We start from the raw sequence: 13,398 nt of genomic DNA, 5'->3' as shown, positions 1-13,398 counted from the left end.
CTGTAATACAGGAACTGTTAGCCGCAATTAGCCGCAGGAATCATTTCAAAGGATGCCGTCTGATTCCAACGCCGCCATCTTGGGTTGGGTCCCCAAGCGGGACCTCTTCCTCCACCACGATATCCGGCAACGCCTTCTTCCGTCGTTGCGCCGCCTGGCTCCGTCCTTCCTGCACCACCGCCACCTTGGGAGCCTGGGACAAGCATGGACTCTGCTTACCACTCCAGGGCGTTGGGGTGGACCTACCGCCATCGGACCCGCTGGTCACCACGGCCGTGGGACTTAGCCGCGGTACGGGCGATACTCGGCTCCATTCTTCGCCGACACAGGTAAGTGGTACTCTTTTAATAGTACTGCTGCTGTGGTACGCCGGCGGTCGGGCCGTCAACGCAATAGGACTGGCGGTGTCCTCGTCCGAGGACTCCAACTTCGCGTTAGGCCGGGGCATTCCGCTTGGTGATCTGCGGTGCGCCCCCCTTTTATTACCGCGTCGGTGACCGGTTTCCTCTGCCGGCTCCGCCTTGATGACCGGAGCTGGTCCCTGTTCTCCGGGACCCGTAGTCTCCCTCCAGAGCGCACCGGGAAGTTCCGCGGTTAACATAGCGACATCTTCAGCAGCCTCTACCGCCTGAACCGGCACGAATGTCGGCATGGGCCATAAGTATTGTAGGCCACCTTGAGCGCATCGTGCAGTAGAGCTCACCGCTCCGCCCGGCAGTCGACACTGCAGGCATAAGCATGCCACCGTCTCTACACCCTCTGCTCTGAGGATCAGGAAGCCTCCTGGAGCCAAGTAGGGATGAGTGGTTATCAGAGGGCCTTCTTCTTGCTTGCAGGCCATAGTCACTAATTGCGGTACTCGCACTAGTGGTCTGTACTGTTTGCTGGTTCCTCGCAACTGAAGGGCATGGGCTGGGTTGCCAACCCTTCCTCCAGCTTTCTCCATCCGCATCCGCCAAGACAGGAAACCACTCCCCCTGGTTGAAACTTAGGGGAGGTCCATTAGACTTGTAGGCTGACCCAGCACAGGGGCGGAATTAGTCACAGTCCATGTGGGCGCGGCTCCAGCTTTCGCACCATACCCCCCAACAGGGTGGGGTCTCTCCCTTGGCGCCACTCCTGGCCAGCTTTCTGCAAATTGAGCCTTTGCAATATTCTCTGCAACTGGCCCACGGGGTTTCCCAGAGACGCGGGAACCGCCATTTTGGTCTGCACTGTCATTCGAGTTCACTGTTGAGGTAGCGTTTGACTGTTTGTATGTTGAATGACAAGCAAGTCCATTACGTTCCTCCCATCTCACAATAGTGTCCTCTCCGCTATCCTCAGGGTCAGTACCCCAAGGTCCTAAGCAGGACATACACGGCACAATCACTGTTTTCAGGCCATTCCACAGCAGGCTCACAAAAGTCTCTTCTGTAGCTTGCTCTTCCTCCTCACACATGACATACACTGGCGACACACTTTATTCGAGCTCGGCTAGTCCCACGAATTCGGGTATACTCGGGTGTATTGAGGTTTGTGACTGTTTTCTGCCCGAGTGCATTGCGTTATTTTCCAGGCAGGGATTGAAGCATTTTATTCCCGCTGGCTGCAATACTGCACAGTATATATATATATTGCATTACAATTCATGAATTTATGCCATCTGGTAGACACGCGAAGCATTGCAGCCTATTAAATCCTAATCATTATCATTTAACAGATCAGCCGCCCGTCAGCCAGGCATGAACCCAGGCTGGGAAGGCAAACGCAACGGGGCTTGTCAGAGGTGAGGAGTGGCGCATTCCAGGTATCTGCCAGGTACATACTGGGTATTTGCTCGAATAAAGTGTGTCGCAGCAGTATTCGTTCTCTCCTTCGGCCTCCGTCCGCCATATTGGACCTTCCGCACCGCGCGGATCCTCCATTCTTGCGGTCGCCATTCGGCCACTGTTCCTTGAATTATTGTACATGGAGCTCCACTCTGCGGGGCAGCTGCCACACCGGTACAATAAAAATGCCTTGTGCTCCACCTTGTGTACCTGATGTAGATCTGACTCGTGTTGCACTACCTCAGGCTAGGCTCACTCTCTCTGTGTCTGCTGTATCTCCATCCTCCCAGTCTGTGCTCCCTGCGGTGAGTGGTCTGGAATGGACTAGAGTACTCTGGTTCGTCCATGCAGTACTTTGGGGTCTACCTACTGTTGGCCAGTCTAGCGCAGACCCTCTCCAGGATTCCTGCCCTAAGTTACCAGTTTATCCCATTAGGCGTCATACCACTAGCACTACCTCAAGGTTTCTGTGACAGCTATAGCCCGGCTCCAGACCCAGCTAACTCCTGGCAGGATCCCAGGACGTCCGTGCGGTCCGCGTCTCCAGCAGCTCCCTTGACTACCCTTGGCTCCCTTCCACGCAGCACAAAGTGGCAGCAGACACTCTTCCTGTTTCCCAGTGTGCCTAGCAAAAGCCTATCCTGTTGACAGGTATCTCAGCAGCGCCTCCAACTGTAACGGTTGTTCCCTCTGGTCTGACCCACTCAATCTCACATTGGACCCTGTGGTCTATCCAGCCCTCATTACATGTTCGTGTCTGGTGGTGCACCTGTAGGCAACAGGACTCCTGAGTCTCCCGCATGATGGTATAGGGGATGTCACGCCAGACAGGCAGCTGAGGTAGTGGGGGAGAGTCCTACCTATATCATGTGCAGCGCCTCCACCTCATCGGGATCTATGCGTCCGCAGAGAGATGGTCCTGATGAGGAACTCCTTCTTGGTGGTGATGGCCCCTGGAGAGTAATGTCAGACTCAAACCATGGGGTTCTCGTTGAACAAGTCATCTTTATTGTGCGTGGTGATAAGGGCCAGCTGCCCCTCACAGTCAGTGCTTCAGCCGCACATCGCTCCGTGCTCCCTTTTAAAAGGTACGCCCTCCCAATGGAGTGGGATCCCCTCTCCCCGTAGGGGAGAGAGAGAGAGAGATGTATAGAGAGAGAGAGAGAGATGTATATAGATAGAGAGAGAGATGTATATAGATAGAGAGAGATGTATATATATATATATAGAGAGAGAGATGTATATATATATATATATATAGAGAGAGAGAGAGAGAAAGAGAGAGAGAGAGAGAGAGAGAGAGAGAGAGAGAGAGAGAGAGAGAGATTGATATATATAGATATACTAGCTGATATACCCGGTGTTGCCCGGGCGTGGAAGGGCAGGGGGCATGGAGTGGAAGGGTGGGGGGGGCCAAGGGGCATGGAAGGGTGGGGAGGGCAAAGGGTAGGGGGGCAAAGGGCACGGAGGGGTGGGGGGGGCAAAGGGCAGGGAAGGGCAGGGGTGGCAAAGGGCAGGGAGGGGCAGGGGGGGCAAAGGGCAGGGAGGGGTGGGGGGGCAAAGGGCAGGGAGGGGTGGGGGGGCAAAGGGCAGGGAGGGGCGGCTGGGGGCAAAGGGCAGGGAGGGGCGGGGGGGGGGAAGGGCAGGGAGGGGTGGGGGGGCAAAGGGCAGGGAGGGGCGGGGGGGGCAAAGGGCAGGGAGGGGCGGGGGGGGGGTGAGCAGGGGAGGTGAGCGGGGGGGGGTGAGCGCCAGGTGAGGGAGTGGCCTATGGGTGGTGAGAGCCGTGGGGAGGTGAGAGTCCCCCGCTGTGTCCCGGGTGCTCGCTCCGCTCCACCGCTGACTGTAGCGGCGCCTGTGTCCCCCCGCCTCAGGCCAATGAGAGGTGTGCGGGGGCGGGCTGGCCAAGGGAGCAATCTCGTTGGCCTGGCCCAAGGTCCAATCTGATTGCCGCTAGGGACACAGGGAGGTACACAGGGAGACACATACAGACAGACAGACAGGCAACGACACATAGGACACTTTGAGAAATATATAGTAGATATAGATATATATATAGACATAGACAGTGGTCGACAAATCACCCAAAAATCTACTCGCCGAACAAAAAATCTACTCGCCCCCAGTCCCGCCCCTTAAAAAAAATGAATAAATTCCTAGTAAGAACAACATTTGTTTTTGATATTAGTTTATTTATTGTAGTACATTATACTACGATTAGTTCTTGTTACGTGTGTGTGTGTTTGTGTGTGTGTGTAAATGTCGGATTTAGAAAAAAAAGCCAGATGTGAATGACCAGTTTCCTGCACCCTTTAACCAGTGTCTGGACGCCCCCGCTTAACAATAACTAAAGCAGCAATCCCACCTGGGATCTTACCTAATCCGCAGTACCTCAATGTCCAGGTACCCTCATTCCCGCAATGTTATACATTGGAGGGGAGGTGTTCCCTACCTGTCTTCTGGGTTAGAGGGGGTTCCGATGTCTTCCGTGTGAAGCTTGGGTCAGATCTGGAAGAAAGCAGTATAGGTTATTTCGGTGTAATATAGGGCAGTTAAGATATATAGGGTAAATAAGATATCCAGAGAGTGAGACTGAGACAGAGACAGAGTGAGAGAGAGTGAGACAGAGAGTGTGAGAGAGAGTGTGAGAGTGAGACAGAGAGTGTGAGAGTGAGAGAGAGAGCGTGAGACAGAGAGAGAGTGTGAGACAGAGAGAGCGTGAGAAAGAGAGAGAGCGTGAGACAGAGAGAGCGTGAGACAGAGAGAGAGAGCGTGAGACAGAGAGAGCGTGAGACAGAGAGAGAGAGCGTGAGACAGAGGGAGCGTGAGACAGAGAGAGAGAGCGTGAGACAGAGAGAGAGCGTGAGACAGAGAGAGAGAGCGTGAGACAGAGAGAGAGCGTGAGACAGAGAGAGAGAGCGTGAGACAGAGAGAGCGTGAGACAGAGAGAGAGAGCGTGAGACACAGAGAGAGAGCGTGAGACAGAGAGAGAGAGCGTGAGACAGAGAGAGAGAGCGTGAGACAGAGAGAGAGCGTGAGACAGAGAGAGAGCGTGAGACAGAGAGAGCGTGAGACAGAGAGAGTGTGAGGGAGCGCGAGAGAGACAGAGAGCACGAGAGAGACAGAGCGCGAGAGAGACAGAGAGCACGAGAGAGACAGAGAGCGCGAGAGAGACAGAGAGCGCGAGAGAGACAGAGAGAGCGATAGAGACAGAGAGAGCGATAGAGACAGAGAGAGAGAAATAGAGAATGTGACTGGGTGGGGGGTGGGGACACTTTTGGTGTCCTACACACACACACACACACACACACACACACACACACACACACACACACACACACACACACACACACACACACACACACACACACACACACACACACACACACACACACACACACACTTTCTCTTCCATACACAGACACACTCTCTCTCATATACACAGACACACTCTCTCTTTCATATACACACGCATGAGGGGCGTAAAGTGCAGGGGAACTGCAGCAGAGGAGTGGAGGGGACAGGGTGCTGCTGAAGGGAGGCTCTGAGCAGCCGTGGGGTGGTTGGTACCTGGGCACCCTGGGGGTGGTGATATGTGGGCAGCCAGGGAGGGGGGTCTCAGAAGGCTGTGGGGGACTATGGCTCCTGGGTGGAGCGGTGAGGGAGGGGATCCCTGCAGCCGAGGTCTCTCTTACCTTCATGGCAGTGATTGGAGCCGGCTGGCTTCTCTCTCTCCCTGCAGCTGCGGGGGGGAGCTTCCTCTCCAGCAGGAACCGGAGTGAGGCGTGGGGGGCTGGCTTCCTCTTCCTGCTGCAGCTTCTCCTCTGTCCCTGGCTGCCGGTACAGGAAGGAGGGGGGAGATTCCTCTCCGTGCTGCAGCTTCTCCTCTGTCCCTGGCTGCCAGTACAGGAAGGAGGGGGGGGGGAGATCCCTCTCTGTGCTGCAGCTTCTCCTCTGTCGCTGCCGGTGCAGGAAGGGGGGGGGAGAGATTCCTCTCCGTACTACAGCTTCTCTTCTCCCTGCCGGTGTAGTGCGGTTGGCTGGTCTCCAGCACAGGACAGATGGGCGGCGTCCCTGTAGGCCAGGCACGCGGCGCACAGATTGGGAACAACAGAGCTTGAGAGATTTTTTTTTTTTGGTGCAGGGGATTTTTTTTTGCAGAGCAGGGGAAATTTACTGGCCACGAGCCAATTTCCACTTGCCAGGTGCGAGTGGGGGAATAGGTTTGTCGAACACTGGATATATATATACAGTGTTCGACAATTATATACATTTACTCGCCCGGGGCGGGTGGATTTAACCCCTGGGCGAGTAAATATTGGCACAAGCAGCACACGTGTATTTTTTTAATTTCCCGTGCTCGCGCTGCTGTTTTTCCCGCGCTCGCGCTGGAGAAAAAAAAAAAAAGCCAGCTCCCTGATCACTGCCTTCGCTCCTCCCCCGCCTCTCAGCAACTTCCCCCCTTCAGCTCTTCCACTCCTCCCCCTTCCGCCAGCCAGCCCCTTCCACGCCTGTCTGCTGCAGGGCCATCTGTCACCCCCCCTCCCTCCCATCGGGCCATCCGCCCCCCCCCCCTCCCTCCCATCGGGCCATCCGCCCCCCCCCCCCCCTCCCTCCCATCGGGCCATCCGCCCCCCCCCCCCCTCCCTCCCATCGGGCCATCCGCCCCCCCTCGCATCGGCCATCCACCACCCCCTCCCATTGGGCCATCCACCACCCCCTCCCATCGGGCCATCCACCCCCCCCCCCTCACCCCAATCTCTCCCGGCCTCCGTGCCCCCCCCCTCACCCCACGCGTGCCTCTCCCTGCTCTAAGCAGGGGAAATCCCCTCACCGGGGCCTCTGCCTGCTCTAAGCAGGGGAAATCCCCTCACCGGGGCCTCTCCCTGCTCTAAGCAGGGGAAATCCCCTCACCGGGGCCTCTCCCTGCTCTAAGCAGGGGAAATCCCCTCACCGGGGCCTCTGCCTGCTCTAAGCAGGGGAAATCCCCTCACCGGAGCCTCACCCTGCTCTAAGCAGGGGAAATCCCCTCACCGGGGCCTCTGCCTGCTCTAAGCAGGGGAAATCCCCTCACCGGGGGCCTCACCCTGCTCTAAGCAGGGGAAATCCCCTCACCGGGGCCTCTGCCTGCTCTAAGCAGGGGAAATCCCCTCACCGGGGGCCTCACCCTGCTCTAAGCAGGGGAAATCCCCTCACCGGGGCCTCTGCCTGCTCTAAGCAGGGGAAATCCCCTCACCGGGGGCCTCACCCTGCTCTAAGCAGGGGAAATCCCCTCACCGGGGCCTCTGCCTGCTCGGTCTAAGCAGGATACTGCTGTGTCGGCGTCCCCCTCTGGAGGGGGCACGGCCCCTTGCAGAGGCCCTCCTGCCGTGCGGAGGCCCCCGCTGCCATGTGCGACCCCCCTGCCTTGCGGGTGAGTGTTTGTGTGTGTGAATGACAGACTGTGTGTGTGTGAGTTTGTCTGAGTGAGAGTGGGTGTCTGTGAGTGTGTCACCCTCTCTCCCTCTCCCTGTGTCACCCTCTCCCTGTGTCACCCTCTCCCTGTGTCACCCTCTCCCTGTGTCACCCTCTCCCTCTCCCTGTGTCACCCTCACCCTGTGTCACCCTCTCCATCTCCCTGTGTCACCCTCTCCCTGTGTCTCCCTCTCCCTGTGTCACCCTCTCTCTCCCTCCCTCTCCCTGTGTCACCCTCTCCCTGTGTCACCCTCTCCATGTGTCACCCTCTCCATGTGTCACCCTCTCCATGTGTCACCCTCTCCCTGTGTCACCCTCTCCGTGTCACCCTCCCTCTCCGTGTCACCCTCCCTCTCCGTATCACCCTCCCTCTCCCTGTGTCACCCTCTCCCTGTGTCACCCTCTCCCTCCCTCCCTGTGTCACCCTCTCCCTGTGTCACCCTCCCTCTCCCTGTGTCACCCTCTCCCTCTGTCACCCTCTCCTTGTGTCACCCTCTCCCTGTCTCTGTGTCACCCTCTCCCTGTCTCTGTGTCACCCTCTCCCTGTCATCCTCCCTGTCCCTGTCACCCTCCCTGTCCCTGTCACCCTCCCTCTCCCTGTGTCACCCTCCCTCTCCCTGTGTCACCCTCCCTCTCCCTGTGTCACCCTCCCTCTCCCTGTGTCACCCTCCCTCTCCCTGTGTCACCCACCCTCACCCTCTCCCTGTGTCACCCTCTCCCTGTGTCACCCTCTCCCTGTGTCACCCTCTCCGTGTCACCCTCCCTCTCCCTGTGTCACCCTCCCTCTCCCTGTGTCACCCTCCCTCTCCCTGTGTCAACCTCTCCCTCCCTCCCTGTGTCTCCCTCTCTCCCTCTCCCTGTGTCACCCTCTCCCTGTGTCACCCTCTCCCTGTCCCTGTGTCACCCTCTCCCTCTCCCTGTGTCACCCTCCCTCTCCCTGTCACCCTCCCTCTCCCTGTGTCACCCTCTCCCTGTGTCACCCTCTCCCTGTGTCACCCTCTCCCTGTCCCTTTGTCACCCTCTCCCTCTCCCTGTGTCACCCACCCTCTCCTTGTGTCTGTCGCCCTCTCCCTGTGTCGCCCTCTCCCTGTGTCGCCCTCTCCCTCTCTCTGTCACCCTCTCCCTCTCTCTGTCACCCTCTCCCTCTCTCTGTCACCCTCTCCCTCTCTCTGTCACCCTCTCCCTCTCTCTGTCACCCTCTCCCTCTCTCTGTCTCCCTCTCTCTGTCGCACTCTCTCTTTGTCTCTCATTCTCTCACTGTGTGTGTCTCTCATTCTCTCTCTTTCTCTGTGTGTCTCTTTCTCTGTGTGTCTCTCTTTCTCTCTGTGTGGGTGTGCCGCTCTCTGTGTGTGTGTGGGTGTCTGTCTGTCTGTCTCTCTCTGTGAAGCGCCGACGTCCAGACACTGGTTAAGGGGTTCAGGAAACTAGTCATTCACATCTGGCTTTTATTTCTAGATCCGACATTGACACACACACACACACACACACACGACTAATTGTAGTATAATGTAATACAATAAATACATTTATGTCAAAAACGAATGTTGTTCTGACTAGGAATTTATTAAATGTATTTTATTTATATATTTTATTTTAAAGTGGGGTTGGGGGCGGGACTAGGGGCGGAGTTGGGGGTGGTACTAGGGGCGGAGTTGGGGGCGGGACTAGGTGGCGCGTAGATTTTTTGGTTGGGCGAGTAGATTTTTGGGTGATTTGTCGAACACTGTATATATATATATAGATAGATATAGATATAGATAGGATAGATAGATAGATAGATAGATAGAGATATATCTCTATCTATCTATCCTATCTATATCTATATCTATCTATCGAGAGAGAGATATCTATATAGAGAGAGAGATATCTACAGTATATAGAGAGAGATAGAGAGATATCTATATCTATATATATATATACATATATATATATATATATGTTGTGAGAGAGAGAGGGAGAGATATCCCTCTGGGAGGTAATATCCTCACAAATTAAGTTTATTGCCATTTTGAATGCTTTTCTACACTTCTAATTGGAAACATTTACTGAATACCTGATTTGTTACACATCTTACCATATGTATCCTGACTCTTTACAATCGTAAACTAAATCTGACGTTTGAAAATAATTTTTTGGTTCCGATTTTAATGTATTTCTTTACTCAAATGTTTTTTTCCCAGCTGATGGATTCATGAGCATGAATTCCCCTGAAGGATGTCACATTTTGCTCTGTTCACCAGATTGTGTAATGGAAGATACCAGTACTACCCAAATGTATCACAGAGCAAATGACATTAGTCAATATACACCAAGCCAGAGTCTGAGAGAAAATGTGAGCATTATGGTTAAGGAATCAACCTCACAGGAAGAAGGAAATCTCCCAGACTCCCACATTTATACCATCAGAGAACATACATGTACAGAATATGCATCTACTCCTATTACAAAGTGTAACAAAGGAAACATGAATGCAGGGAACGTTCCCAAGAACTTGTCAGTAAAAGAAAAAACACTAGTATGTTCTGAATGTGGGAAATGTTTCACAAAAAACTTTGCCCTTGTTACACATCACAGAATTCATACAGGAGAAAGAAAATTTGTATGTTCTGAATGTGGGAAATGTTTTACCCAGAACTCTCATCTTGTTATACATCAGAAAAGTCACACAGGAGAAAGACCATTTGTTTGTTCTGAATGTGGAAAATGTTTCACATATACCTCTGCTCTCCTTAAACATCAGAGACGTCACATAGGAGAAAGACCATTTGTATGTTCTGAATGTGGGAAATGTTTTACTCATAACTTTAATCTTGTTACACATCAGAGAGTTCACACAGGAGAAAGACCATTTGTATGTTCTGAATGTGGGAAATGTTTTACAAATAACTTTGCTCTTGTTACACATCAGAGAATTCACACAGGAGAAAAAACATTTGTATGTTCTGAATGTGGGAAATGTTTCACCTATAACTCTGCTCTCCTTAGACATCAGAGAATTCACACAGGAAAAAGAAAATTTGTATGTTCTGAATGTGGGAAATGTTTTACCCAGAACTCTAATCTTATTACACATTAGAAAATTCATACCGGAGAAAGTCTATTTGTATGTTCTGAATGTGGGAAATGTTTTACCCAGAACTCTACTCTTGTTGTACATCCGAGAATTCACACAGGAGAAAGACCATTTGTATGTTCTGAATGTGGGAAATGTTTTGCTAATAAGTCTTGTCTTGTTGTACATCAGAGAATTCACACAAGAGAAAAACGATGTTTGCTCTAAATGTCGTCAATGTTTTGGTCACATAAGTTTACTTTGTAATATATCACTCTGAAAATGATTGATTTTATTTTTGTAAAAAAAAATCTTTCAAGTGTTAGAAAAACAAAATATGTTTCTTGTAATTGTGTGGAATATTTTGCTTTTTATTATTTAACTTAGAAAAATTTAAGGAAAGTGTGGAATTTTTATTGTTTTTGTTTAAAAAACACTATTAATTAGAAATTCCTTGTAGGATAATTTTTCTATAAATCGTTTATAATATGCGTCTCTAGTTTATTTCCATAAGTTTGACAATGGCGGTTGTCAGGTTCTTTATAATGCCCTGGTCTGCAGTACCCATGCACAACCACCGGGAGTGCTGCTGAATCCTGTCCTTGCTGAGATCCACTTCTGTGGTTCCTCTCACTCTGAAACCTGTTACCCTGCATCTGTCTGCTGTCTCTCAGCCTGCCCTATATAACCCTCCCCTTCCCATCTCTCTGTTCCTGGTTCTACTGGTTCCTCCAGCACCTGCTTGCTTTCCTGCTGTTGCTGTTAATCCTGTTCCCTTGTTGGTGTTTCCCTTGTCTCATCCTATTCCTGCATCCTCGCTGTTGATCTCTGCCACGACCCGACTACAATATACAAACAGGTGCAAAATAATAGGAATGGCGCTCCTACACAGTATTAAAGTGAATATATCTCTATACATTATACCAGCGTTTTCCAAATGGGGTTCCGCCGACGGACGGGCCGCCCGCACTCACTGTGCCGGATTTCCCCCTTAAAAAACAAGCTGTCTGTAGCTGAAATGTCTCCTTCGGCCATTAGGTGGCACTGTGCTGCACAGCTCATGCAGCACCTCGTTTCCCTTGCTGCATGCAGCATGATAAGGTGTGCGAGTCATTGTGAGGTGGGAGGGGGGTGAAAGAGACATGGAGAGGTGGGAGGGGGGGAGAAAGACATGGGGAGTGAAAGTGTGACATGGGGGTGTGAGACATTGGGGGAGGGGGAGACACGGAGAAGGTGAAAGTGTCTCTCTCTTTCTCTCCCCCCCAGTGTCTCTCTCTCCCTTCAGTGTCTCTGAGGAGGGAGATAGACACACTGGCTGGAGGAAGTGACACTGGCTGGAGGGAGAGAAAGACTCTGAGGTGAGGGAGAGACACTGGCTGGAGGGAGAGACACACTAGGTGGAGGGAGTGGTGGGGGTCTTTTAAAAATGATTTTGAACCAAGAAAATGTTTAGCCCGCGCGCATCTTTTTTTTTCATGTGTTGTGTTAAAAATATCTAAGGGGTTCCATTCTGTTTTACACAATATAAAAGGGTTCCGCGACTACATTTAATTGGGAAACACTGCATTATACAAAAGTGAATGTGTGTAAGCAAACTCACCTAACACAATATTTAATCTTCTACTGCCACACTGTGGTGATGAGTGAGAATTATTCCTCAATAGAAACTACAGTAAGTTAAATGTCTATACATCCAAATAGATATATAAACTAAGTGATAATCTAAAATTAGATACTCTTCCTTGCACTCAACCTTCAAAATACAACAAACCCTGCTAACCTGTGGACAAGAACATGGATCAATAACATATTCCAGCCTTCTAACCATCAACATCCAAGTAATATCACTAAGGGGGATATTAGTCTGACAAACCCCACTGACATTGCAACTGCATTCAATGACTACTTTGCGGGATGTGCTACGAACTTATTAGCGAAACCCAACCACAAACCTGAATCTCATCCTGGAAGTACCCATATAGCCCTACCCCCTCCCAACACTGCCCACAATTTTCAATTTCTCCCAGTATCCGAAGAGGAGATTACACAAGCGCTCCTCAAATTAAAACTAAGCAGCCAATGTGGACCTGACTTACTACAATCTAAGTTCCTAAGACTTGGTGCCCTGGCCATTGCCATACCAATTGCTTCCATAGTCAACTCTATCCTGTCTGCAGGCCATATCCCTAAGGCCTGGAAAACTGCCAGAGTTGTCCCAATCTTCAAAAGTGGGGACAAAAACACTGTCTCAAACTACAGGCCAATCTCTCTTCTCCCAATACTATCCAAAGTCATGGAAACATGTGTTCACTCCCAATTAAGCGATTACTATACCAAGACAAATTTCCCTAGCCAATTACAATCTGGCTTTTGCCCTAAACACTCCACCGTAGCTACCCTACTAAAAGTTTACAATGAAATCCAGTGTGGAATGGAACAGGGACAACTCACTGTTGCAAAATTCCTAGATTTTGCAAGGGCTTTTTATACTGTTGATCATGCTATCCTGCTTAACAAACTCCAGTGCTCTGGAATAGGGAAGCATGCTTTAAACTGGTTTCAGTCCTACCTATCAGGTAGATCCCAACATGTGTCCATCTCAGGCTCTAACTCCAACCCCTTGGATATCACCTGTGGGATCCCGCAAGGCTTTGTTCTTGGGCTTCTACTCTTCTCAGTGTTCATCAATGATCTTCCCACAGCTTGAATGGAAGCTTCAATACACATGTATGCAGATGACACAATCCTATATGCACACAGCCATAGCCTCTCTGACCTTGAACACATACTTCAGTCTGACTTTTTGAGACTCGAAAACTGAATTTCCCAAAACAAACTGTTTTTAAAAACTGACAAGACTGTAACAATGGTATTTGGGACCAAGACTACATTTTTAAAGCTTCCAGTGACTGAGCTCCATATCAGAACCAACGTTAACACCACCCTAACTCCTGTTACTAGTCTTAACAACCTGGGCATATGGTTTGACTCCCACTTAACATTCGGGATGCACATTGATACCCTGACATCCAAAACCTATGCTAAACTAGGTGTACTTTACAGGAACAAATTCTCCCTATGTCT

General features: G+C 51.3%; 1 pseudogene; it reads left to right on the top strand.

Annotated features, from left to right (window-relative positions):
- The first annotated feature begins 9,386 nt into the window (after positions 1-9,386).
- LOC142471472 (uncharacterized) lies at positions 9,387-10,594 on the top strand (annotated as a pseudogene).
- Positions 10,595-13,398: the final 2,804 nt, after the last annotated feature.

Source organism: Ascaphus truei, chromosome 20 (genome assembly GCF_040206685.1).
Source record: "Ascaphus truei isolate aAscTru1 chromosome 20, aAscTru1.hap1, whole genome shotgun sequence".
NCBI lineage: Eukaryota > Metazoa > Chordata > Amphibia > Anura > Ascaphidae > Ascaphus > Ascaphus truei.
The sequence above is the reverse complement of the archived record's forward strand: the minus strand, read 5'-3'. Positions and strand labels throughout refer to the sequence as shown.